General features: G+C 39.7%; 1 protein-coding gene and 1 long non-coding RNA gene across 2 annotated transcripts in view; one reads left to right on the forward strand and one right to left on the reverse strand.

Annotated features, from left to right (window-relative positions):
* NRXN3 (neurexin 3) overlaps positions 1-24,939 on the forward strand; it is a 1,487,232-nt gene that overhangs the window by 1,207,121 nt on the left and 255,172 nt on the right.
* LOC118499082 lies at positions 17,780-24,739 on the reverse strand. The gene is made up of 3 exons (XR_004901596.1): positions 20,215-24,739; positions 19,722-19,727; positions 17,780-18,641 (listed from the first exon to the last, which is right to left on the reverse strand). It is a non-coding gene; the product is annotated as an uncharacterized LOC118499082 (long non-coding RNA).

Consider the following 24,939-nt stretch of genomic DNA (forward strand, 5'->3'; position numbering starts at 1 on the left):
GTGAAGGGAATACCTCATATGTGGCCTCCAGAAACTTACCTTTGAATAACAGTAATGCCACTGATGCCACACATACAAAACACACTGAAGACAATAAATATTGAAGAATCTAAATTCAGTTAATTAGCAAGCCAAAGCTTGCTTCAAGTTATACTGACATTATTTGTCCCCTTGTTGGCTACATGAGGTGCCTCTTAAGCTGAAGGAGATGACTTCAAGCTACTGTTCTCTCGAGATCCCTTCTCTCTAAGGAGTTTGGGAAGCATTGAGCATAAGCAGGGGCCATTTCTACAGAATACTGGTGCTCAGGGGTGATAGTGTTCATGGAGCGGAAGGCAGTGTGAGAAGGGAACCAATAAGTGGGGGTGGGGAGCTAGATGACATTTAGGCAATTACAGAGTGAGTTCATTGATTCTTTGGAAGGCTTAACTATTCCCCAGACATCAGAAGCCCTTCTGTTCAAATAGAGATTATGTACCCAGCACGTGCTTTGCAGAGCTGATTGGAAAGAATCTCTTTGATGACCTATTATTTTGGATTTGCATTGTCGGTGACTCCTCTCTCTGGGTGAACACAGTGGGGTTGCAGCACGTATTTTCTTGAGTCAGGCAACCTCAACCATGCAGGGGAGCAGAGGTGGGGGAGGGGGTGCTGGGAGACGGACTGCCAGTGAGAGAACACCAGGAATAATTGACATAGCATGACATTTTTAACCGAACATCCCTTCAATGAGCACCTGACTGGGAGTCAGAGAGGATGGGAAGCTTAAATCTGTCAAGCCCTCAGTTTCTACAATCTTACAGGCCTCTCCAGGCTGAACATCTCTCCTCCCCGAGTCAAGTATCATTCTGGTCCTTAAAGATACAGCACATATATTTTTCATGCAACATGGTCTCTAAGCACAAGCAAATAACTTCACCAGATGACCAACCAAAGAAACAGTGATGTCTGCTAAAGGCAAAATGCCAATACTAGGCTCACAGAGTAATGATACTGCTCTGTGGTCAACGGACCAGTTAGAGTTTCAAGAGACAGTGTTAACACAATGATCTTCTACACTGACTTTACTTCAGAATCCTGTCCTACATTTAGACACCCCTTTGATCAACACACAGAATAATTGGCATGTATGCATTGACTTTTTGTCAGGGAAACGATGGGAAGATCTTTCTGGACTCACTGTGTTCCCTCTTTAATCTTCCCTAATTGTCAGGCTGACAGCACTGAGCTAAAACACTGTTTTCACTCCTCTTGCCCACCAGCCTAGAAGGGCTGTGTCTTAGAAATTAGAGGAGGAACCTCTCAATTTAGAGCTAAGTTCGTCACACATGGGTTAGAGCCCCAGCTCAAGCATTTAGGAGCTGTGTCACCCTGAAGAAGTTACTTGCACACTGCGTCTTGCTTTCTACAACTCCAAAATGGGCTAATCAATAAAAACTACCTCTCAGGATTGTTAACAGAAAGTTCGTTTTAAACCTCTCAGAATAGTGCTTCCACCTTAAGAGATGCTTAATATGTACTAGCTTATGTGCCACATCTCCTACACACACATGCACACACATAGGTTCTTACATATACACCTCCTGGCCCCGAACCTTCTCTTCAGATTTGGAACATCTTTGGTGGAGGGAGAAAAAGAGTAATGGTCAGGAAATTGTTTACAAGGAGGTTAAAACAAAGAGCATGGAAATAGTAAGCAAAGCAAATTCAGTCTAATCTGAGGGGAGTGGTCTCCCACGAGGACCAAAGTCTCAGCAGGTTTGACATTACTGGTATCAGGTGGAAGACAGCTTTAATGACACATTGGCCACAATTAATCTATCACCATTTTCCCCTCATTTCTCTTTTTAAAAAATCTGCACGGTGGTTTCTCACACACCAGGATTATGTTCCTTTCTGTAGGGATATGAGAGGAACTTGGGTACAGCTTGAGCTGGCCAGATGTCTGTCCTCCTTCAGACCGGCACAGAGGCCAGCATTCAGCTGAGGCCCTAGGGACGCTTGGGGAAGGGCTGGATTTTTGACAGAAGCCGATCTCAGTGCAAGTGAAGCACTCAAATGGGGAGGGGATTGTTAAATCCTCGGAGGTGCAGGGAGGGGAGTAAGTAGTTTGCTAATACATCCCTGGAGAAACTTCTAGTGTTTCTGGGCAAAGTGCATAGCTTATGACAAATGCACAAGAACATTGTTGTCTTTTGTCTCAGAAGAAGCTACAGTACCAAGGGACAACTGTCTGCTTTCCCACAACACCAAGGTGACAGCTGGTTTCTACTGTTCTTTCTTCCAGATGCTCCCAGGTACTTGGACAGAGAGCCACGTGGGTCCTTGTATACAGTCTTACATTTTTCCTTTCAGAGGTGCATTAGAAATGACTAAGCCCAACTAGCAGTATTATTTCTGCTTTGTAGCTAAGAATGCTTCAGTGCCTTTATTTCCAAATATATGATGTCATTGTTGTTTCAAAATGTGTTTCTCCAATGAGTCAAAATAACCAAGTGTACTGATTATAAGGCAAAAGGAAGGGAAAACAGCGAATATCTTTTGGGCACCTGCTATAAACCAGGTACTGACATAGCTACTTTGCATATAATATTTAATATCCTTCTGACTACAAGCCCATAAGGTGTGCGGGTTTGATTATTGCATTTTCCAGGGGGAAGCAGCCAAGTATCTGGAAAGAGTATAGGGTTGCCACTTACCAGCTGTATGGAGATAGGTAATTACTTAACACCTCTGAGCTTTGTTATTCTCCAAATAAGCAACAGAGAGGGCTGCTGCTAGCCAGCAGACCCCTGAAGGTGCTTGACGGGCTACGGGTGATACATGAAGTCTTGGGGAGGGGAGAGCAGAAAACAAGGTAGATGAAACAAAGGTGCTGGAATTGGCACGGAAATCTCAGCATAAAAGCTGCTGAAATAAATTAACTATGCTATTAATTCTCTGCCAAATGATTTGTGGTGCTTTTTTTTTAAACTGAACATGACATAATCAGACTCCTTTCTTACTCATTGGAAAAGTGAGGCCTTTCCTCCAGCAATTCAAGGTGACACTGAAAATAAGTATGATTTCACTTTTATTTGTTTACTTTGGTCCTTGCTGTAGATATGTGCTAAAAGTCACCTGGGAAATTATCCAGCAGCAAATGCTTATGCGCGTGCCCCAATGCCAGACCTGTCAGACGGCAGCAGCCACCCTAACGAGAAAGCAGGAAGAAGTCAGAAGCCCAGTCTCTTCAGTGGAAGGCTCACAGGGTCTCTTGGTACCGAGCCCAGCATAAAATTGCCTCTTAAGAGAATTCTAGACGTTAGGCGAGGCTTCAGGCATTGTAGAGGAAAAGTTGACAGCATTTTTATTTAGACTTAATTGGTAACAGGACAAGTAGAATAGATTCCTAGTCTCCCAGTCTTTGTAGACATACCCACTTTTAAGCAGTTGTTATTTTTTATGAGCAATACAATTGCATGCCCAGCATTCTCTTCTTTAAGGAGTTTATTTGATGTAGTTTCGGTGGTCTGTCTCATTCACATGGAAGTGGAACATCAATGGTATCATCTAATTGAGTGTAAACTGTGTGTTATGAAATATTGGGGGCCAGGTGTGAAAAATTGAGGTGGTATTGACAGTCATAATAAATGAATCTCGTCGTAATGCTATATGACTTCACTACAGAAAACCCTCAGGAAGGTCTAGAGTAGCCAGGAAAGTCTTCAAAGATGTGGTAATCCACCCCCCCAGATTTATTGGAATATAATTACATGTAATATTGCATAAGTTTGTGGCAATGATTTAATACATTGCATGTACATTGCAAAATGATTGCCACTCTACCATTAGCTAACTCCTTCAGTCTGTCACACAATGACCATTTTTTGTTGTCAGAACATTTAATATCTACTCTCTTCACAACTTTCAGAAATATAATGCATTTAATCACAGTACTGTACATTGGATTCCTAGAACTTACTTTGTAATTGAAAGTTTGTACTCTTTGATCAATATCTCCTCATTTCACCCACTCGTTAGCCACTGGCAACTGCATTCCACTCTCTGTTTCTACAAGTCTGGCTTTTTTAGATTCCATATATAATTGAAATCATGCAAATACTTGTCTTTCTTTGACTTACTGCACTTAGTATAGTGCCCTCAGGATCCATCCATGCTGTCACAAATGGCAAGACTTCTTTCCTCCTTATGGCTGAGTAATATTCAACCGTGTGTATGTGTGTGTGTGTATACATATCACACCTTCTCTACCCATTCATCCTTTGATGGGCACTTGGGTCGTTTCCATATCTTCACTATTGTGAATACTGCTACAATATACACGGGAGTATGGATATCTCCTTAATGTCCTCTTTTTATTTCCTTTGCATATATAACCAAAAGTGGGATTGCTGGATCTGTTTTCCATAGTTGCTGCACCAATTTACATCCCCACCATCAGTGCACAAGAATTTCCTTTTCTCAAATGTTTTCACCAACATTTGTTATCACTTTCCTTTTTGATGATTGATAGTCATTCTAACAGGTGTGAAGTGATAGCACATTGTGGTTTTGATTTGCATTTCTCTTATGACTAGTGCTATTGAGCATTATGCCCCCTACCTGTTGGCCAGTTGTATGTCCTTTTTAGAAAAATGTCTCTTCAGTCCCTCTGACCATTTTTTAAATCAGATTTTTTTTGGCTGTTGAATTGCATGAGTTCTTTATCTATTTTGGACATTAATCCCTTACCCGATATATGTTTTGTAAATATTTTCTCCCATTCTATATGGTATCTCAGAGCTGGTGATTTCTGACCTATGTCTTGACATTGCTGAGGTTTGAATGTATAGAAAACAGGAAAGAGCATTCTCTTTAAAAACATGATGTGTTAAAAACAAACAAAAATAAAACAAATAAACAGTAAGTACAAACAAATTATAGGTGAGATGGTGTTTTGGGAAGTATGGACCATGGTAAGATTTGATTTGTTGAGTAAACACAATGTCAAAAACTCAGCTGGCTCCCTTGTATATTTTATATGTTACCCTCAAAGTAATATTAATAAAGTGTGCCATTTACTGAGTTTATATCAGTGGTAGTCAATGTACAAGTCAACTCCAATGTACAATGGAGATCTAGCGAAAGATGAGGTCTGGCATTGACCTTAAGCCCTCAGAATCTGTTTATGATAAATTACAATACAAGTTTATTATAGAATAATAGAGATATATAAGGTTTCTCCAGGAAGTATACATCCATTCAATAAGAAAAATGGAGACATTTGTTGAAGAAGATACAAGACACAATAAACACTGTGCATAGGACAATGATGCCTCAGTCTCCTTCAAAGTGAGCATCTTGGGACCTCATATAGTTCTCTCAATACCATCACCTGCCCTGTTGGGTTTTCCTGAATGATGACAGTCTGAAACCTCTTCCCTTTCAATGGTGATTTTAGTTTTGGGAAAACCCAGAAATTGCAGGGCACCAAATATGGACTGTAGGGGGGCTGAGTTACCCAGATACTTTGACAGCTGTGCATTTGCCAAAAACCTGCATGAGACAAGAGACACGATGCATGAGCAGGCATGTTGTCATGATGAAGCAGCCAATCACCAGTTGCCCATAGCTGTGGCCTTCTGAATCATCTGAATAGTTTTCATGGACGAATGTTCAAGTGTAATGCAAAATTCAATGCAGATTCATTGCTCTACTCAGTCATTTTGAATGTGACAGGCACACAGTGAACATACTCAGTCAATGGCATCTGCTGCCCCCACCAACTAGTACAGTGAAGTCATCATTGTTCACACATGCACATTCCAGCCCACTCTCCTTGGTTGCTAAGTTACATCAGTGTGCATACTGTTCTCCTTATATTAACAATGACTGGACTTTTTCCAGACAGACATCAGACACCTTATAAAGGGAGCATGCAGAACAGAATCACTTGCTCTGCCTGCCAGTTGCAAGAAAGGCTTTGCAGAAGTAGTAAGATCTGAACCAGGTGATGAAGGATGTTTAGGAGTTTGCCAGATTAAGAAGATGGAGATGGCATGCCATGTAGAAAAACAGCATGTTCAAATGCACAGTATAGCTCTAAATCATGTTTCTCTTTATTTTGTCTAAAAAAAAACCACAAAAGCCTATTTCATTGAAGCCAGAAACAATGCACATTAGCATTCTACTTTGCATATTTTCACCTTGCCAACTTGCTGTGTTCATAGACCATAGTTTCTCAGCTTTTCTCCAGAGTGATTTTTCCAGCCAAATTACCCCCACTAAAATAATGCTAGAAATGTATCATCTCTGTCTTCTCCCCTGCTGCCACTGGTTATATATCCTTACCTTTCAGTCAACTTCAGTGGAGACTGGAAAGAGAAACATAAATTGCTCCACAGGCCCCTCTCTGCAGTAGTGTAGGTGGGCTAAGAACATTATCACATTATCTCCCACAGGTACTATTTTAATCCATAGTGGCTAGTATGAGAGAAAAATGCTTGGCTCTTACTGAACATCATTGGGAGAGTGGGCCATTGTGTACCACCTATTGTTAAAGTCAATATCTGTGACTGTGGGCCATTGTGTACCACCTATTGTTAAGGTCAATATCTATGACTGTGACCAGAATCTTCCATTCCCTTAGTAAATTCATTTTCTAAGTGGCCTTTTATTGAGATGGCCAAAAAGTCCATTATGTTTTTTCTGTACAATGGCTCTGGTAGTGCTTAATTATTTTTAACTTCTTTCAAAACAATTTTGTTAGATTGTATTGTGACAGCTGTGCATTTAAAAAACTTACCAAAATTGGTGAATTTTTGCACAGCCATTTTAATATTGAAGATGGAAGAAGATAGGCAACATTTTTACTGTGTTATGCTTTATTATTTAAAGAAAGGTAAAAACACAACCGATATGCAAAAAAAGATTTGTGCAGTGTATGGAGAAGGTACTGCGACTGATCAAACATGTCAAAAGTGGTTTATGAATTTTCTTCATACTATTAACATTTTGAACAAATAATTCTTTGCTGTGGAGCTGTCTTATGCATTGGAAGATGTTTAGTGTTACTCCTGGCCTCTACCCACTAGAAGTTAATAGCAGGAGATAGCTGACATACTCAAAATATCCAAATCAATAGTTTTTGGTGAAAATGAAAAAAACAAGTCCTTTATTTTACCTAAAACACATAACAGATATTTAGGCCAAGCCAATATATGTCTTACTCTCTCTGAGGCAAGCATGGACAAGCATAACCACTACTTTGTAAAAAGGCAAACAGAGAAAGGAAAATGCTTACTGAATGGATGGATAGAAAGATGAAATCCCATCATTTTAGCAAACATTGGCAACATTTTTGAGCACATATTGTGTCTTATTATGTCAGGGATATGGTATATGAATGTAAATAAAACACATGTAATTCTATGCTTCTGTTCACATTCTTCTCTTTCCCTGAGATCCTTTTACCCCCACTCACTGCTGACTAACTTGTCATGTCCAGGTTTGATTTTTAAGGCCCAACACAAATGTCACCTACTCTCTGTAGCTTAGCTTGACTTCACTTTACCTTTCTGCAAACACAATGATTATTTCACCATGTTGGTTGTAAAGAACCCTGTTTTATATTCTGTTCTACTTATTACCTTCTTCTGACTATAACTTATTGAAGTCATCTTTATGTCCCTAATAGCCAGTATAAAACAATAGTAGATAGTGAAGTGAAGTCATGGTCATTGTCAGGATGGGCTATGATCTAAAGGAGATGGATTCATGTAACATTGTTATAGTGCGTTAAGTGCTATGCTAATTTATAGGCTATGTCTTGAGATTGGTAGTAAAACTAGTATCATTTTGCTATGAGCTTGGCAAATCTGATTTTCAGATCTCTGCCTCTACTCTTGACAACACGATAGTCCACGAAACAAATTCCCTTTTCCATATAAACAAAAATCATACTCAAATAAATTTTGGAAATATTGAATACTGTATCATTTCTTTTGGATACCCATGATGCCAATTACCATATTAAAGACTCTGAACATTTCAGCAGTAAAGAACCTCCTACCCATCCCTTCCAACCTAAAAGTCTATTGGTTCTCAAACACAATGATTCATAGAACTCATTACATATGAAAACCCATCAGCATCTCACATTATGAGCACACTTAAATACACTTTGAGAAATGTTGCTTTTCAAATCAACATTTATATTGTGAGTAGTGTATAAAGCTTTGTGTGATTAACTGGATAGATTTTTACTTTAAACCTGCTTTGGACTTGGTTGGTCATCATATAAACTAGATCCAAATGTTCAGGCTGGAGTTCCAGGCCAGTTGGCATTTCTGAAGGGGAACAAAGGGAGAGAGAGGAATCGTGCCTACGAGTTAGCAAGAATCTTCCTGAGGATGGAGCTAAAGAGAAAAGGGTCTGTGGGGAAGGGCCACATTTGTAGGACTTGAAGCTTATACAGTGTGTGTGGGTGTATGTGTGTGTGTGTGTGTGTGTGTGTGAGAGAGAGAGAAAGAAAGACTTCTTAAAGAAAAAATTCAAAATTAAATCTTTAATTGAGAATGATAAAATAAATGATGAAAAATTATAAAATTTTAAAATCTGATAAATATAAACATCACAGAAATGCCTATAAAACATGGTATTTTAAAATAAGTACTTCACACACTCTGTGATACCTTTTCCCTGCAATATTATTTGTGTTCTCTCTGAATGCCTTTTCATATGACAATTTTGCAATATCATTTTCTGTAGATAGAATAGAAAGGTAATTCAGTCTTTCCTCTAGCCTGATTGATCAAACATTGTATTTTTTTATATTATTATTAATAGTTTAAACAAGTTTGTACTGATAAAATCAAATGAATTTTTAAGGATTGTTTCAACTTTGGGGAAATCCTCTGTCAAGATAAAAACTTTGGCCCTGGCCAGGTGGCTCAGTTCATTGCAACATTATCTCATACACCAAAAGGTTGCAGGTGTGAGTCCCAGGTTAGGGCACATACCTAGGTTGCGGGTTTGATCCCCAGTTGAGACACATATGGGAGGCAATCGATTGATATTTCTCTCTCACATCTCTCTCTCTCTCTTCTCCCCTTCTTCTCTCTCTACAATCAATTAAAAAACATATCCTGAGGTGAAGATTAAAAAAAAGATACAAACTCTGGTCCTGGGTGATCAGAGCAGAACAGCAGGCAATATAGCACTGGAGTGGATAGGAGTATGTTGGAAGCCATTTCTGCATCCGGTCAGTGAACAATAACTAACTCTACAAAGATATGATTGTGAACTACATAAACATATATATCCCAACTCAACTTCCCATTGAGTTAGATCCCAGCTATGTTGACTGACACTTTACGAGCACCCTACATGAGAGGACTTGTGATGGAGGTGAGATTACAGGGGAAAGGTATCTGGGTCATCACCTACTGCAGTTAAGATATCTTACTTCACAAAGCTTCCAAAAAAGTTTAGTGAACACATTACTAAGGCCACTCTCAAGGCTTTGGAAGCCATGTATGAGTGGATGCTCTAATAATTTAGCTGAACTTCACTTCATGGGGGTGGGTGGGAGGGATGGGCTTGTAGTAGAAAGTAACAAGATAGTGTTGTGCAGCAGGAAGCCTTGTATGGGAAGCTACATAAAAATCTATTAAGAAGTCACGATATAGAATATGCTGAAGGCAACTACCTCGAACAACCTGTCCGTCCACAACCCACTAGGCTTGTAGAGGTATCATCTCCTTCCCAGTCTCTCTCTGTCCAGCCATCCACTTCGTCTGTCATGCCACACACTGCTTGGTGCCTCTTTATAACCAGAGGGCTGCTTGTGCAACAGAGGCTGGTCCCACTGCAGAGACTGTATTTGTCTTTCCTTTATTTTACTGGAAGTCTTTGCTGCCATCCAGGCTGGTAATTGCACCACACTGTTTGTGAATCGATTGCTTTTAGAGCTGTTGAGGCTTTATTACTGCTACTCATTGGGGAGAAAGGCAGGAGAGAAGCAGGTCGGTCTGGACACAGCAATAGATGAGTGCCATCACATTGTCTTTCTCCAGTTGTTGAATAAAACTAGCGGTGCTGTGGAACAAAACCAAAAAGAAAAAGAAAATGAGAGTGTGAGAGAAAGATGAGATGTCACACAGGCAGAGAGAGAAAGAACAGACGAACATATGGATCTGAATTTTTCTTGGAATAGACAGCAAAGCCATATTGTGATGTTGACTACATAGTGCAATAGTGTTGTAGGAATGTGGCAAGAAATAAAAGACACATTTAAAAATATCTGTTGGCAGTTGCACAAATCTGCCATCTTTGCAAGTTTACTGATGTTTGCTCATTCTTGGAGCTGAGGAGAAAGGTATATATTTTTTTCACTCAGATTGCTAGACCCTGCAATTTGATTCAGATACAATAGGATTCTTTTTTAGTTATATATATTACTGTTATTTTTCTGGCACATGTCTGTATCCCTATAATTGGGTCAGTTTTATCAACTGTTTGCATCTATTATTAATTTATCTAGTAGCATTTATTCATAGTTTTATCTGAAGCGAGGGCCATTCACTTGAGATTGATAAATTCACGTAATTAAATTTAGTGAAGGGGAGTTCTCATTCTAACTGGAATCCATCTTCAAGAAGGAGCTAGCTAATTTAGCTCATGGTTAAGGATCCTTGGAAAGCATAACCAAGCACTCATGTAACTTGTTCATACTAATTGTTCACACTCCCAGCCATTTTATGTAACGTTTTTGCCCTCTCTGATATCACCTATGACATTCAGGTGTATTAGTTCTTCTCACCAACCTTTCAGAAAAGGCTTAATGACAGTTCATGGTGTTCACCTATTTTCCAGTTATAGTTTGTTCATCGTTATCAATTGGGCTTTCAAGTTAAATTGGTCTGAAACATATTTAAGCATCCTATAAATGTCAGAGCTTTCATAGGATTCTCCTCTGCTAAGCAGGTGGCAGGACGCCCATTTCAAAAAGCCAGTTTAAAGTGCAGGGGACTTAAATTACTTGCCTGGAGTTATATTCCATATCAGAGCTGGGCATAAAACCCAGGTATCTGTATCCCCATTCTACCACTCTAATAACCAGATTCAGTGCTATAATAGTGCAAATTATAGGCCCTTTCTTTGGAGCGGGATGCATGTGAATGTCATTTGTCGCTTAAATGTATGAATAATGCCTTCCCTTGTGGTCGCTCTACTGCTCTCAGCCTATCATGTCAAGCAGCATTGCCTTTATTATGGAAACGAAAAGGATACTTGGACCATTGATCTCAATGGCAGTTGGCTCTGTAAAAAAATACCAGTTTGTTGTGTCATATAGAAAGATATTGCCTGGTAGATGAATCGATGTATCAGTGCAAATGATGGCATCAGATAACCCTGCCAAATTGCTGTCTCTTTGCCAGGTCACCATCTACACCCCCATTAATTTGTGTCCGATAGTCAGTGATAAATGTCCTTTGAAGTCCCACTGATTTCTATGTAAATCTCACACAATTTTGGATTTTGTTTAACATTTCAATCCCTTCAGCTTAGAAGTTAGAGTTCAGAAAAGCCTGAACTTTATCTTAAAGTCAGTTAACGGGAACATAATCCACAAAAGAAAAAAGCAAACAAAATATAACCGGAGTTATTGAAATTAACAACAATCTAGCAATAGCCAGAGGGGAGCAGGGAGGGGAAAGTGGGAAGAAGGATTTTCAAGAACTACTATAAAGGATACATGGACAAAACCAAGAAAGAAGGTGGAAGCAAGGGAGGGAGGTGGGTTTGGAAGGGATTGGGGGAGGAGTGGGGAGAATACATGGACAATTGTAATTGAACAATAAATTAAATTAAATTAAATTTAAAAAAAACCTTAACTTGCTTGTCCTTCAAAGAGACCTCTATGTTATTATTCTAGGACTATCTAAATCTTATACATATAATAAAAAGACCACATTTACTGATGGGTAACCTTTTTTTCTAAAAAAGTGTTTTGATTAACACTCAGACTCTTGACCCATAGGAATTTATTACATACAAGGCCCTGAACATAATATCAGAAACATGTTTAACCTACTCTAATAAGCTCCGCTCACAGTAAACTCTTGAGGAACAATTAGAGACATCAGAAGAGTCATGCCGAAAGGCCAGCTCTTTGTAAAGCCTTTCAGTTCTTACATGAATATAACTTTTTTGAAAGTAAAGGAAAAACATTCTTTAATGCTACCTCTTATTTATAGTGGATAATGTTGTCATGAGGATCTAATATATCATTTTCATCTTATGAGCAGGAAACTGAAAACTAGAGAAAATGAAAGTAACCCAAGTGCTGTATGTCAAAATTAAGGTGCGACTCAGGCCCATCCCAGCGGGCTCTTACCTTTCACTGATATTCGTCGCTCAGCTCATTTCACAAAGGATAACCCCTTTTTTGGGTGCAGGGAGCAAGACCTTTAGTGGGTATCGGTGTCAAGGAACATATGGGAGTAATAAAGAGTCTATGTAAGAACATATTTAACTTCCCGAAAATCCCAGTCACAACTTGGAGAATGTGACCATAAAATTGACAGGGATTAACCTCAATACTTGACTAGTTCACTATAGGAATTTTTCCATGGCGCAGCGAACTCTGTCAAAAGTGGGTCTCATTAAATTAATCCCCCTCTTATCAGGAGCTTCCCACAAGTAACGTGAAGTCTAACACGTTCAATTAATGACACTTTTTCTTAAAAAAAATGTAAAGGAGAAAGCAAGATAAGCCTTTTAGCCTGTATTCCTCCTTCTAACCGCAGGTGCACTGTGGCCAGTGGCAGGGCTGGGTAATTGAATTCAGAAGTGTAAGCGGACTGCATTCCTACTGTAAGTGGGTCTCTCTCCTGTGCCAGTGAGAGAAAACAGCCTCCAGTGATTCCTGCTGGAACACAGCAGCCATCCCTCCTGCACAAAGCGGGGCCTGATTGACTTCTTGGGGTAGAGAGCCCAAATCGTTACCCAGATGAGTCTAAGCAGCCGCTAGGATAGACCTAACTACTTAGCGGGTATCTACCTTATGGCATAAGTGATTGAAAGGGCCCACCCTAGCCCTGACTGGTGTGGCTCAGGGGGTTGGGCATTGTACCACAAGCTGAAACCTCACTAGTTCAATTCCTGGTCAGGGCACAAGCCTGGGTTGTGGTCCATTCCCTGTTTGAGGCTGTGCAAGAGGCAACCAATTGATGTTTCTCTCATGCATCAATATTTCATCCCCCTCTTTCTCCCTCCCTTCTCCTTTCTCTAAAAATAACTAACTAACCAACTAAATAAGTAAACAAACAAATAATTTTTTAATAAAAAAGAGGGTCCATCCTATAGGAAAGAAGAAAATTGTGGTCAGGTGGGGCAGGCAGCAAAGTGGCAAAGAAATGGTGACTGAAGGTTATAATATAGTTTTTTTTTAAATATTGTGATATGTAAAGCTACATGTATAAGTGTATTTATAAGCTTTATAATTTAACACATGTCACGGATCTTTTAAGAAGTGCTATTTGTGGGTCCTCGTTATTTTTCTTTTCTTAGTGGTTTGGGGGTGTGTCAACTTTATAGGTGTATTGACTTTTTTAAGAGTGTTGAGAATAAAGGGAGTCATTGAGGGATAAAGAAAGCGGTTTGGGTCTCAGACACCATTCCTCAGAGGGCTGAGGGCACTATCTAAATTTCCCCCACACCTTCAGTAGAATTTGAGTCTCTCATGACCGAGGTGCTGTTTTGAACAGTATCGACAGTCTATTCAAAGAAAGTACACAAAGGGAATCTTCGCTGAGAATCTTAACAACGTGCTAAATGTGGTGAGAGGTAATCATGCCCGCCAGCCTTCCAGCCCCCGTCCTCCCCCTACACTTGACCTGGACTTCAGGGTGCTTTAGCTGGTTGGGATAGGCAGCCCAGACGCCCACTGCTCGAGCAGGGAAGGAGCCCTCCAAGGATGCCTTTTCACAGTTCGGAGAGTTCTCTGCAAGTGGCAGATGACAGCCCTCAAAAGGCATACTACAAGCATCTTCTAAATGACAAAGCCCTAACCACTTAGTAGCCAAGTGCTTTCACAGGATTTTAAGGCCTGTGTGGAGTTGCGTTCACCACCACGTGGGGCCCAGACTGGTCCTACCTTCATTGTCGAGGTTCTGCTGAGAGAACAGAGGCAGGCTGAGAGTATAAAAGATGTGTTTCTGCCATGCAAAAGATAAAATGATGTCAGGTTATACTTGAACGAGCAAAGGTTTCACAGTATTTCAAACCGAGGAAGTTGGAGGGAGAACAGAATCACAGCCAACTTGGCTTAGCACAAGCATGACGAGCTCAAAAAGAACAGGCCTGAGAGGTCAGGAGTATTATGTTTACGATGGGATTTATAATTTTATTTAAATTAAGCAACATCAGCTGTCATATTAAATTAGTATCAATTAAAATTTTATGACTTTCATAGATTTATCTGTATTTAATTTATAAATCTATTTTGGTTGCATAAAGGTTATAAGCATAAGTGGATTGTAACTGCTCTTATGTTTGCATATATTTATGTAATGCTAAAATAAAAAGAATTGGAACGATCAGTGGGGTATCCCCAAGAGTGGGTTTTTTTTTTCTTTTAAAAAGGGTCAGTACATTATTCAAGTTTGGGGGGTTTTGCAGAGGAGAAGTTCAGAGCCTAGTGACTCAGAGTCGGGTGTTAACATCAGTAACCAGAGTTTTCTTGCCATGTTCAGTTTCCCTTGAGTTACAGTTGTTTGCCAGTTTCATTCAATAGGTCTATGAGAATTCCCAATAGCCAGAAAAGGGCATCTCTGTTAGCACCTATTAGGTTTGATTTTACAAAATCAGAGGCTGAATATTAACTCAAAGGCAATTTGGTAGATTCCTTCGAGGGAGACATGCCTGTGTGCAGGGAACGAATTTACGCATCTGGACTATTCTTAGAGGGGGTAATGGGAAAGCATGAATTACTCAGTAAACACAAATTACTATCTTTAATATTTGTTCAGAAAAATAATTCAGGTTAGTGTAAGAATAAAATGAATACAAGCACGAAACCCGGGCGCACAACTTTGTGAATTTAACCAAAGTTTAGTGTGATTTTTTTTCCTTACTTCAGTTTTAAATTTACCTTGAACATTTTGGGGGCTATTTAGGGGGTATCTCTGTGTTCCAGCTGTGTGGCCTCTGAGCCTGACAGTGTTCTGTTCTAAGAGCTGGAGAACATGTCTGTAGCAGACTCTTACCTTTACGAGAACAAAGGCATCAAGTTAACTCCCATACTTAACTTTTTGGAGCCAATTCCTTTTATTTCACTTAAAGTGTGAGCAGAAAGCCTGTCCTTGCTGAATTCTTACCACGGGGCACTAAAGCTGAACGGGGAGGGCTCCAAGATCATGGAATCTCTCATTGCTTTTAGTTTCCTCATGAGGAGGCCCCTCCTCCTTCCAGCCTTCCTTTTCTCCCTGACCCATTACCCACTTCTCAGTTAATACTGAATTCTCTTCTTTTCCAAACCCTGCAGTTTCCTCCAGAATTTCCACTGCCAAAAGGTGTTACAACCAGATTTTGTGTGATTTTCCCCCCATAAAGAAACATACCTTTATAGGAACGGGTGACCCTTTATAACTGGGGAGACCGCAGAGCTTGATTGCATTACAGAGTCATACAACCATAAATATGCACCCACGTATCACCAAGATTAAATCATTTCCAGTATGAAATAATGTAATCCACTTTAGGCAGAGCCTCAAGCCCAGTGCCTTTCATGTGGTAAGTGTTCCATGAATACTAGACATTTTAACTTATTAATTTGTTTATTCTCTCCCACATATAGAATAATATTATACAGGTGATACCCAGTTATCAGTAAAACTCACTTACCTGCAACACTTCATTCATTCTCCAGAAATGTCAGAACTGTTAACTCTCATTACATCATCATCATATTCCCCATATTGTACATGGGCAATAATGACACAGTGATTTTGTTTATATGAGGGGAAAGGGATGTTTACATTGGTAATAATGATACATTATCTTTAAAAATGAAGGGTTACTATTTTCAAATAATGTAAACTCATGACAAAATGTTTCTTGCTGATGTCCTGTTTTAAGGACTTCATAATGATTTGCATGTAATTAGCATCATGCCAGGATTACCCTCCTGACCCTCGCCGATTCCTGCTCCCTGGGCAGCTCCTTCTCTGTGGTGTAAAGTTGCATCAAAGTATTACAGTAAGATGTTCTCTGTTAATTTTGTTTAAGCTATTAATTTGACAATGATGTTTTGACCCTTGAATGACATAATGTCCTCAAACATAATTCAGGCTAGCTTGCGCTCAAATTGACACAAATTGTTAAATTAGTGACGTTGGAGTCAGTCAGTTCATGACATAAATGAAAGATAACTCATTCTGAATTTGTTCAAAACATTCTCCATGATGATTAGAACTGACCTCTGGATACAAGATAGGACCGGACTTTTATATGTTAATGGGAAATAAAATGGGGAGGGGTTCCTAATTACTTTAGTTTATTAAGAATCCCAGGGCACCTCTTAGAGTGGTAGAGGTGATGATGTTAGATCTTATGGCCTGGACATGATCCAGTTTAGGTAATTGCTAATCACAATCCATCTACCTCATTCCTCTGGCTCTTGCATCTGCATGCTATTTTTCTGCACGTAGCAATATTTAATTATTATATGCTCTTGCTGTTTGGCTGTTAGACCATCTGCTGATTTCTACATTGATGTTCACTGTGGTTTGATTGTTTGTTACTATTCTTGTATTATTATTACTATTTCTGTAGACAGATAACAAAATCCCTGTACAATTTTTAGTTACTTCTGACTACTTTGGCTGGAATATTGTCAGTCTAATGTATAGACTTTCTGGGTCCAGGTTTGAGAATTTGGGACTACCACGCACACCAGCAGTCCATGACAAACTCATTGTAAATTTGTGACAACTCACAGATGAATTTCAGACAGATTGGGATTTTCAGCATCCCCAGTCCAGGGTTAGAATCAGGATATAGAACAGAGATAGATGAAAATAAGTTCACAACTGGGCCCATTTAAGGATCCATCATGTTCTAGAACTTTCCCAAAATAAGAATACTTCTATTTTGGAGCAGAGAACGTGTTTTGATTTTTTTAAGATTTTTTAATTTATTTTTATTTTTAGAGAGGGAAGGGGTGGGGGGAGAGAGAGAGAGAGAGAGAGAGAGAGAGAGAGAAACATCAATGTGCGGTTGCTGAGGGTTATGGCCTGCAACCCAGGCATGTACCCTGGCTGGGAATCAAACCTGGGACACTTTGGTTCCCAGCCCGCACTCAATCCACTGAACTACGCCAGCCAGGGCTGTGTTTTGATTTTTTTGATCACAATTAAATGGAGCTAAAGGACACAGAAAATAAACATATTTATTGGGTCAAAAATATTTTATTCACCTTAAAATACAGGGTGAAATAGTCCCCTGATGTTCTGCACTGTTTTTATCCCTCTGGAGGAAAACAAAAGATTCCTGATGTGTTCAGATCTAAGCCCTTGATTTGGGAGAGCATTACTTGCAGTTCAGGTAGAGGGACATCAGGTTGTATCTGTAATCTAAGTTCGGTGTGTCAAAATCACTTAGTGAAATAAGTTAGGTGAAACTTTATTTATTCCCTAGCCATGTCAGAGGAAGGAAGCATCTTCCTCACTAGCCGAGATGTGTTGAGCCTTCTCAGTGAGCAGAATGCTTAGCACTTCCAGGAACTAGACATCCTGAGATCAGGGACTGTATATTCCAAACATGCAGATTTTGACGTCACTTTTACCCGCTCTAAAGAGAAAATAAATGATATGGGTCAAAAATGCTTTTATTTCCACCAAACTACCACCTCAAAATGATGTTCTGACTGAATCAACTCAGCAGGGCTAATAAGGATGTCTGACAGACACAAAGACAATATTCTCCCTATTTCCTATTTTACTGTGTTTTAGCCAGAGATGGGAAGGCGTTGCCTCTAGATTTTATTAGTGAAGCAAATATTGTTTCCTGTGAGGCTGCGTCGCTGTGACTCAAATGTGCCCTATCAATGACTCATAGTGAATGAAGTAACCCATTTTATCAGTTGTGCCATCTTCCACTGCTGTTCTTCATATTTTAATTTCATTAGCAGGAACAAATTGCTTCTGTTGTGTCTAAGAACACCATTCACTCACAAGCAGCATTTGAAATGGAAGTGAGGAGTAATAGTAACTGAAGTACATTGGCTGATAATTATGCTCCAAATGGCCATTTGGGATGGTGGCGGTAAAGATAATTGTATCCTAGAGTAGTTCATCTCCTGAGCATTCCTTAAACTTAAAATCAGTATGTTAATGAAATGCATTTTAAATGTGTGGTTGTGGCCCCTATACTTAAGTAAAATATGTGTTTTTAGGATGTTCTGACTTTAAGATATTGGACAAGATTTTGATGTCAGAGTGACCCACAAAACCCACTAAGATTTATTACTGGAAGTCTGAAGAACTCCTGCTTGTTTCTGTGTGGCTATTTGTCTAACTGCTCATTATTTCTATTATTATTATTATTATTGTCATCATCATCATCATCATCATCATCATTGTTAACTATTAATTCTGGTGACACACTGCTACACAGCTTCTGTCAAAAGAATTTCCATTGCCACTATGTTGGAAGTATATTCTTACTTTTTGCAAGCAGAAGGCTGGGTAGCTTTGTGCTTTAAGAGAAAAAAAAATACCCATCTAATCATTTCATTGTTTACTTGCATTAATGGAGAAAATTATTATAAAAAGGCTTTCTTTTTTTGTGAGTGAAAGAACAAATAGGCACTGCATCCCAGATTTCCAGTTCCATTCCATCAGGATAGATACTAATGTTGCATTTAAAAATCACTATGTAAGCTCTGGAGGCGATTTTGACTCACATTTAGAAATAAAGACGTTTCCCACAATACTCTACAGTGTGTACATTTCCAAACCTGTGAGAAGATTAAGGAAGAAAAACTGAAGGGCTTTAGATGAGAGGTGAGGTACGGTTGCATGTGTATGTGTGTGTGAGAGAGACAGAGAGAAAGAGAAAATATCCTGAAAAATATTTTAATATACTAAAAAAAGAACAATCTTCAGACTGGACCTATGCACCAGTGTTCCCGAGTACTGCTGGCTTATGGACATATGGCACTAATCCTTAACATTTGCTGGCTCATTACCCTTGCACTACAACTCCTAAGTTCTTGGCCACTAACACACTCATAAGCTTCCCTCTAACCTTCTCTTTACCCCTACAATAGTTACTTCCAGGAGGTCTCCAGTGTTTCACATCAGATCACCATAGGCCCTCTCACAGGACTTTACACCTTGGCCTCTTTGTTGATGTCTGCTGCCCGTCAGTCCACTTGAATTTATAATGGTCACTGATGCACTCCCTACCATGAGAACGCTGCCTTCCACATGCCCCAAACTGGCAGATCTTCGAGCAGCACAACCAAACTTAACCTTCCTGAGCCTAGCATAGTTTCCCATAGAAAGGAGAAAAGACTATGCTCTGTGGGACTCTAGCTTGGCTCACGGTTTGGGCTGAGGAAGGGACATCCCTCGCTCTCTGCACTTGTATCACCCACGCTGGGACCCCTCTTACAGACTCTTCCCCCCACAGGTCTCCTTTCCCCTCTCGCCAACCAGCGTATGCAGGACAGACCCCTCAGAGGCTGACTGCACTGGGCTTCAGACACAATCAGGCCCTACACCCTTGTCTTGATGGGCTGGGGCTGCCATAACAGAACACCACGGACTGGATGGCTTAAACAGCACAATCTCACTTCTCACAGTCCGGAGGCGGGAAAGTCCATGATAAAGGTTCTGATCGATTCAGCTTCTGGTGAGGGCTTTATTCCTGGGTTAGAGAAGCCACCTTCTCTTTATGGCCTCCTACGGGCTTCCCTTGATGTGTGATTGGGCACAGAGCAAAAGATGGGAGGGGCATGCCCTTACTCTGGAGTCTCTTCTTATAAGGGCATTAACCTGTAAACATGTCAGATCAGGTCCCCGCCTTATGACTTCATTGAACCTAATAACTTCTTTAGAGACCCCATCTCCAAATACAATTATCTAGGTATTAGGGTTTTAACAAATGGATTGAGGGGACACCAACATGTAGCACATAACAATCCATATTTAAACTCACCACCAGAGACCACTGACACAATTCTGTTGTTCTCCCTTGTAAGTAAGTTTCCAAATGCTGGCATAGAAAGCTGCCAATCAATGGATGACTGTAAGACGTGTCAGAAACCATAGATAAGAAGGGCATGGCTTAATGACTGTGAGACATCTGAAATGCTAGCCTGGGCTAGCTTTCCATAATGAAATGGACTATTGTACAACCCAATAAAATGAACAAAATTTCAGTTTTACATGTGCAGGGTGAAAATGCATTAATATTACAAGATATACCCTCACTTGGAGATTGAGCCATTGGAAATGTCCCTTTTAAACACAAAGGACTCTAGAATGGGTGGTAAGACAAGGTAAAGCAAATAACAACCTCGCTCTCATATGTGTAAAATAGGAAATGACATCTGTGGGTGATGACAGAAACACAGGCCAGCATAAGTGGGCCTTTGCAAGTCCTCCCTTGGGCCTTCGGCTCTGTTTCCAGTCTTTTGATCTAGTGGTCCATTAGATCATATCCCCAGTAGGACAAACCTCTGGAGAAGCAATTGGCATTGTTCGTTTGCACTGTTAATCTTGAAAGTTAGTTTAATTACAGAAAATAATTGTAGTGAGACTGTCCACAGGTGTGTGTGAGTCCGTGGGGGGTTAGATAGATGAACACGTTCAATTCTCCAGTAGAAAATTCCTAATTATGGAGTCCAGAGCTTGAAGAGTACAAGCAGGAAGTGTTTCTCTTTACTCAAGGTTTAGGAAGAAATCTGGGACTCTGCAGTGCAGCCTATCACATTGACAGGCCACCATCCAGCTGCTCACCACAATCAGCGAGGAACTTTTTTGTGAATTACTTCTGAAATGATGACTATTAAAACAATGGGTAATAAGCTGTTAATTGCTGAGTTCTGAGGATGGTTATATTTTCATGACAACTCTTGTTTAATTTTTTTAATCATGTAATTCTCTCCAGTAAGAACTGTAGGATATTGCATATCCCTTTAATAGTGTGTTTTATGGATTTTGTTCAGCTTCGTTACTCATATCAACTAACACACAAACATATACTTTCTGTACTTCATGTAAATCCCTTGTACTGTCCTATTCAACATTGACAGGATGATTAGGATGGCTGGTTTCTCATTAAAAGCTAAAATAAACAATAGTATCTCCAAAGAATCCATAGGATAAATTGGAAATATATGGAACATTAAATTTTATTTTCTAATGCTTTTCAGAACTATCAATTACAGTGTAATCAATTATCTTGGGTTTATTTTAACTGTCATCAATGACCTGGATAATTTGCTGATTCTCCCCATTTGCACGTTTGTTTCCTCGTTGGAGGTTCTCAACACCACGCTTTCTTGTGATACAGCTGAGAACCAAGTAAACCCAGGACAACTGCACCCTGAACATGGTAAACTTTCCTTGGCTCATCTTTAAGTCTTCAGAGAAGACTAGAGATTAAGTTCACTGCATATTTATTTTGCATTGGGCTTTATGCTAAAGGTTGAGGATAATGATAAATAAGAGGCAAAGTCTATCTTTCATAAACAAAATTCTCGAAAGAAGACATGCACAGTAGTGATACTGTGTGACAGGTGTCACAATATAAATATGTACAAAGACAAGCGGTAGCATAGAAGGCAAATAAATTTGTCAGTTGACTGGGATATGGCATGACTTGGATGAGGTATTGCCTTTTTGACCTGGAGAATGAATAGGAGTTAATCAGACCAGAAAGGAACAATTCAGAGGCCTGAGCCAAGGTCATGTGTTTGGATACATAATTCAAGATGGCTAGAATATAAATTATGAAAAGTCCCAAGTTTTGTCACCTTATTATATGAGCAAGGCTCTATAGAGAGCTAGATGAGCTTTGTTTTGTTGTGCTTTTCCACTCAGATATTTTTCATCTACCTTTTCTCCAGTGCGAAATTCCCACAGATTTGGCTGATCCATTCAGATGCCCTTTTTGTAAACATGTAAAGAAAAGGAAAAATGTAGATTCTGTCATTCTGCAATTATTTAAGTACTTGTATCTGCTAAACCCCACGCTGGGACACATGGAATCTTTGTCATCATAGAGCTGTGAGTACCGTTTGGAAGTTACAAGTCCACGTGCCTAAAAAAACGCAACGGGGTGATGTGCCAGGGCAGGTGTCTATGACAACGGGGAGTGATAGAGATGGAGGAGAGCTTGGGAAGAGGCAGTTCTTCTAAACTGGGCAGCTGTTCTTTAGCTTCAGCCCACGTTGTCAGCACTTTTAATTTTTCAAAAAAACACAAAAGAATATGAAATTGTATATGGAACTCTCAATTTGTGAAAGTGAGAAACAACTTCAAAACTGTATCCAAGCACTCTCGGGCCAATTTTGTGAAGGACACATCCAGTCTTTACTGCTCCATTGGTCAACCTTGGGGGCTCTAGGAAGGATGTCAACCCTTTGTTTCATGTTTTTTGTGTACTGCCTTCTTAAGAGGATTGTAAGGAAGCTCTAGTGTTCTCAGCTGCTTTTGTGGTTTCTTGGCCATTCATAGGGCTGATAGATGATAATGAAGTTGTCTTGGAGGGCTGCCATGTCCATGATGTAGTTGCTTATCTGATTTTGTGATCCTTTATCAATTCCCTCTACAGCTTGAAGGCCAGGCTGAGGGTACGGACAGAATATTAAATGGTTTCAAATCAAGTCCAATCTCTGTTAGAATCTTCACTGTGATAATAAGAGATATCATTAATAACAATAACAGACAATGATAATAATGTATCATTATATTGTAAATTTACCCTGAAGTGTAAGCCAAACTGGGATTTTTTTTTAATGACAGCCACATAATGTGCATAATATAAAAGAAAAAAAAATCGAAGCAATTCCAGTATCAGCTAGAACTGGGCAGGATGTGAAAGGAGCATAAAGGTATAAACTAAAAGGAGGAAAAATGCAATGAAGAATATTAGCATTTTCTACTGAAAATGTGATACTTGCTTGCAAATCTCTTATGTTTTTCCTCCAAAGTGGATATTTGTTTTGTTGCCATTTTCTTTAGGAACATGATGTAGCATAAATGTGAAGAGTGCAGACTTGGATTCATTTTAAGAATGAATCCTGAGTTGTTCCTCTTACTATATGCATAGTCTTACAGAATATTCAGCCTCTCTGAGCCAGTTTTATTATCTGTAAACAGGGCATAATAACAGCACTTACCTTATGTACTCCTAGGCAAGATTAAGTGAGAAGAACCAGATAAACCATGCAGCATACTATACTGCTAAATACATTTTATTGGCATTGCTAATGTTGTCACTCTTTGTATAATTATTATTTATTAGAGTTTTAACTCTCTGGCTTGTTTTCCTCTTTGTTTTATTTTTTACTGATGGGCCTGAGACAATGAGGTAAAAACCCCACCCTCAGGGCAGCTTCTCGATGATATTTTCTTCTGCATGTTGCTTTTTTAATCACATGCCATCCTTCTTGATACAATTTTAGAAGGCATTAGAATGGACTTTCACAACTTTGACAGTGAAGTATCTAGTTAGAATAAACAAGAAAGAGGCTTTAGGTTGAACCAATGTAGGCTGGCTCCTCCTCTGTTTTTGACAGGGTTCACTTACACTTTAAGAACTTGTTGCATCAGGGAGTGTTGGAGAAGGCAGTACAGAGTCGTAATCATGTCTGGTCATTGCCAGATAGGAATAAAGAACAAAGATGCAGTAAGTTACTATCATATGCTAGCAATTGCACATGGTGTCTCTTTTGATCTTCAGAATGGTATTAGGAGAAAAGGACTATATTAGTTGTCTGGTTTTGTAGATAAAATTACCTAGAAATGCAGTAGCTTAAAAACAACAATAAACACTGGCTCTCACAGTGCCCGTGGGTCTGAAATTCAGGAGTGACTTAGCTGGGAGTTCTGGTTCAGGCTGTCTCTCAAGGTGGCAGTCAGTGTCCACCAGGGCTGCGGCTGTCTGAAGGCTTGACTGGGGCGGCAGGTTACGCTTCCAAGGTTATACTCACACGAGCAGAGAGCTGGTTCTGGCTGTTATCAGGACGCCTCTGCTCCTCTCCTTACAGGCCTCTTCACAAAGCTGCTTGAGCATCCCCAGACGTGGCCACTGGCTTCCCCCAGGGGGAGTGCACTGAAAAGAGAGAGATACAGAAACAGAGACAGAGAACCAGGCTGAAAAAGTGTTCACATCCACCATATCTACTTATTAGAAGTGAGTCACTGCATCTTCCCCACGATAAAGAGTGAAAATATGTTCTACATTTTGAAGGAACGAGCGTGAAAGAATTTACAGACATATGTGAAAACCAGCATAAAGCAGAGGGTTATTATCCTTAATTTACAGATGAAGCAAATGGCACAACATGCCCAAGAGAACAAAATAAGTTGTATAACTTAGCCCATGGCATGGCTCCCCAACCTCCCATCTACAAAGCATTCTTGCTTTAAAAAAATAGATTATAAAAGTGGTGTCACCATGGATTGTGTGTGTGTGTGTGTGTGTGAAATATTCCTTGTAGTAAAAATAGGAAGACCTATTTTCTAGGACTGTTTGTTGCAGTCATGTTTGGGGAGTCCATTTGTATGCAGTCCATCTGATAAGGGAAAGTGTGTTTCTCGCTGGAGTTACTTGATGTGGAAAACATCATCAATCATAGTCATCACAAAGCAATTAAGTACCTAATTGTGCATGGCGCTGAGTTTGCTGCTGAAACGGAAAACTTCATAGGCCTGC

Source organism: Phyllostomus discolor, chromosome 1 (assembly GCF_004126475.2).
Source record: "Phyllostomus discolor isolate MPI-MPIP mPhyDis1 chromosome 1, mPhyDis1.pri.v3, whole genome shotgun sequence".
NCBI lineage: Eukaryota > Metazoa > Chordata > Mammalia > Chiroptera > Phyllostomidae > Phyllostomus > Phyllostomus discolor.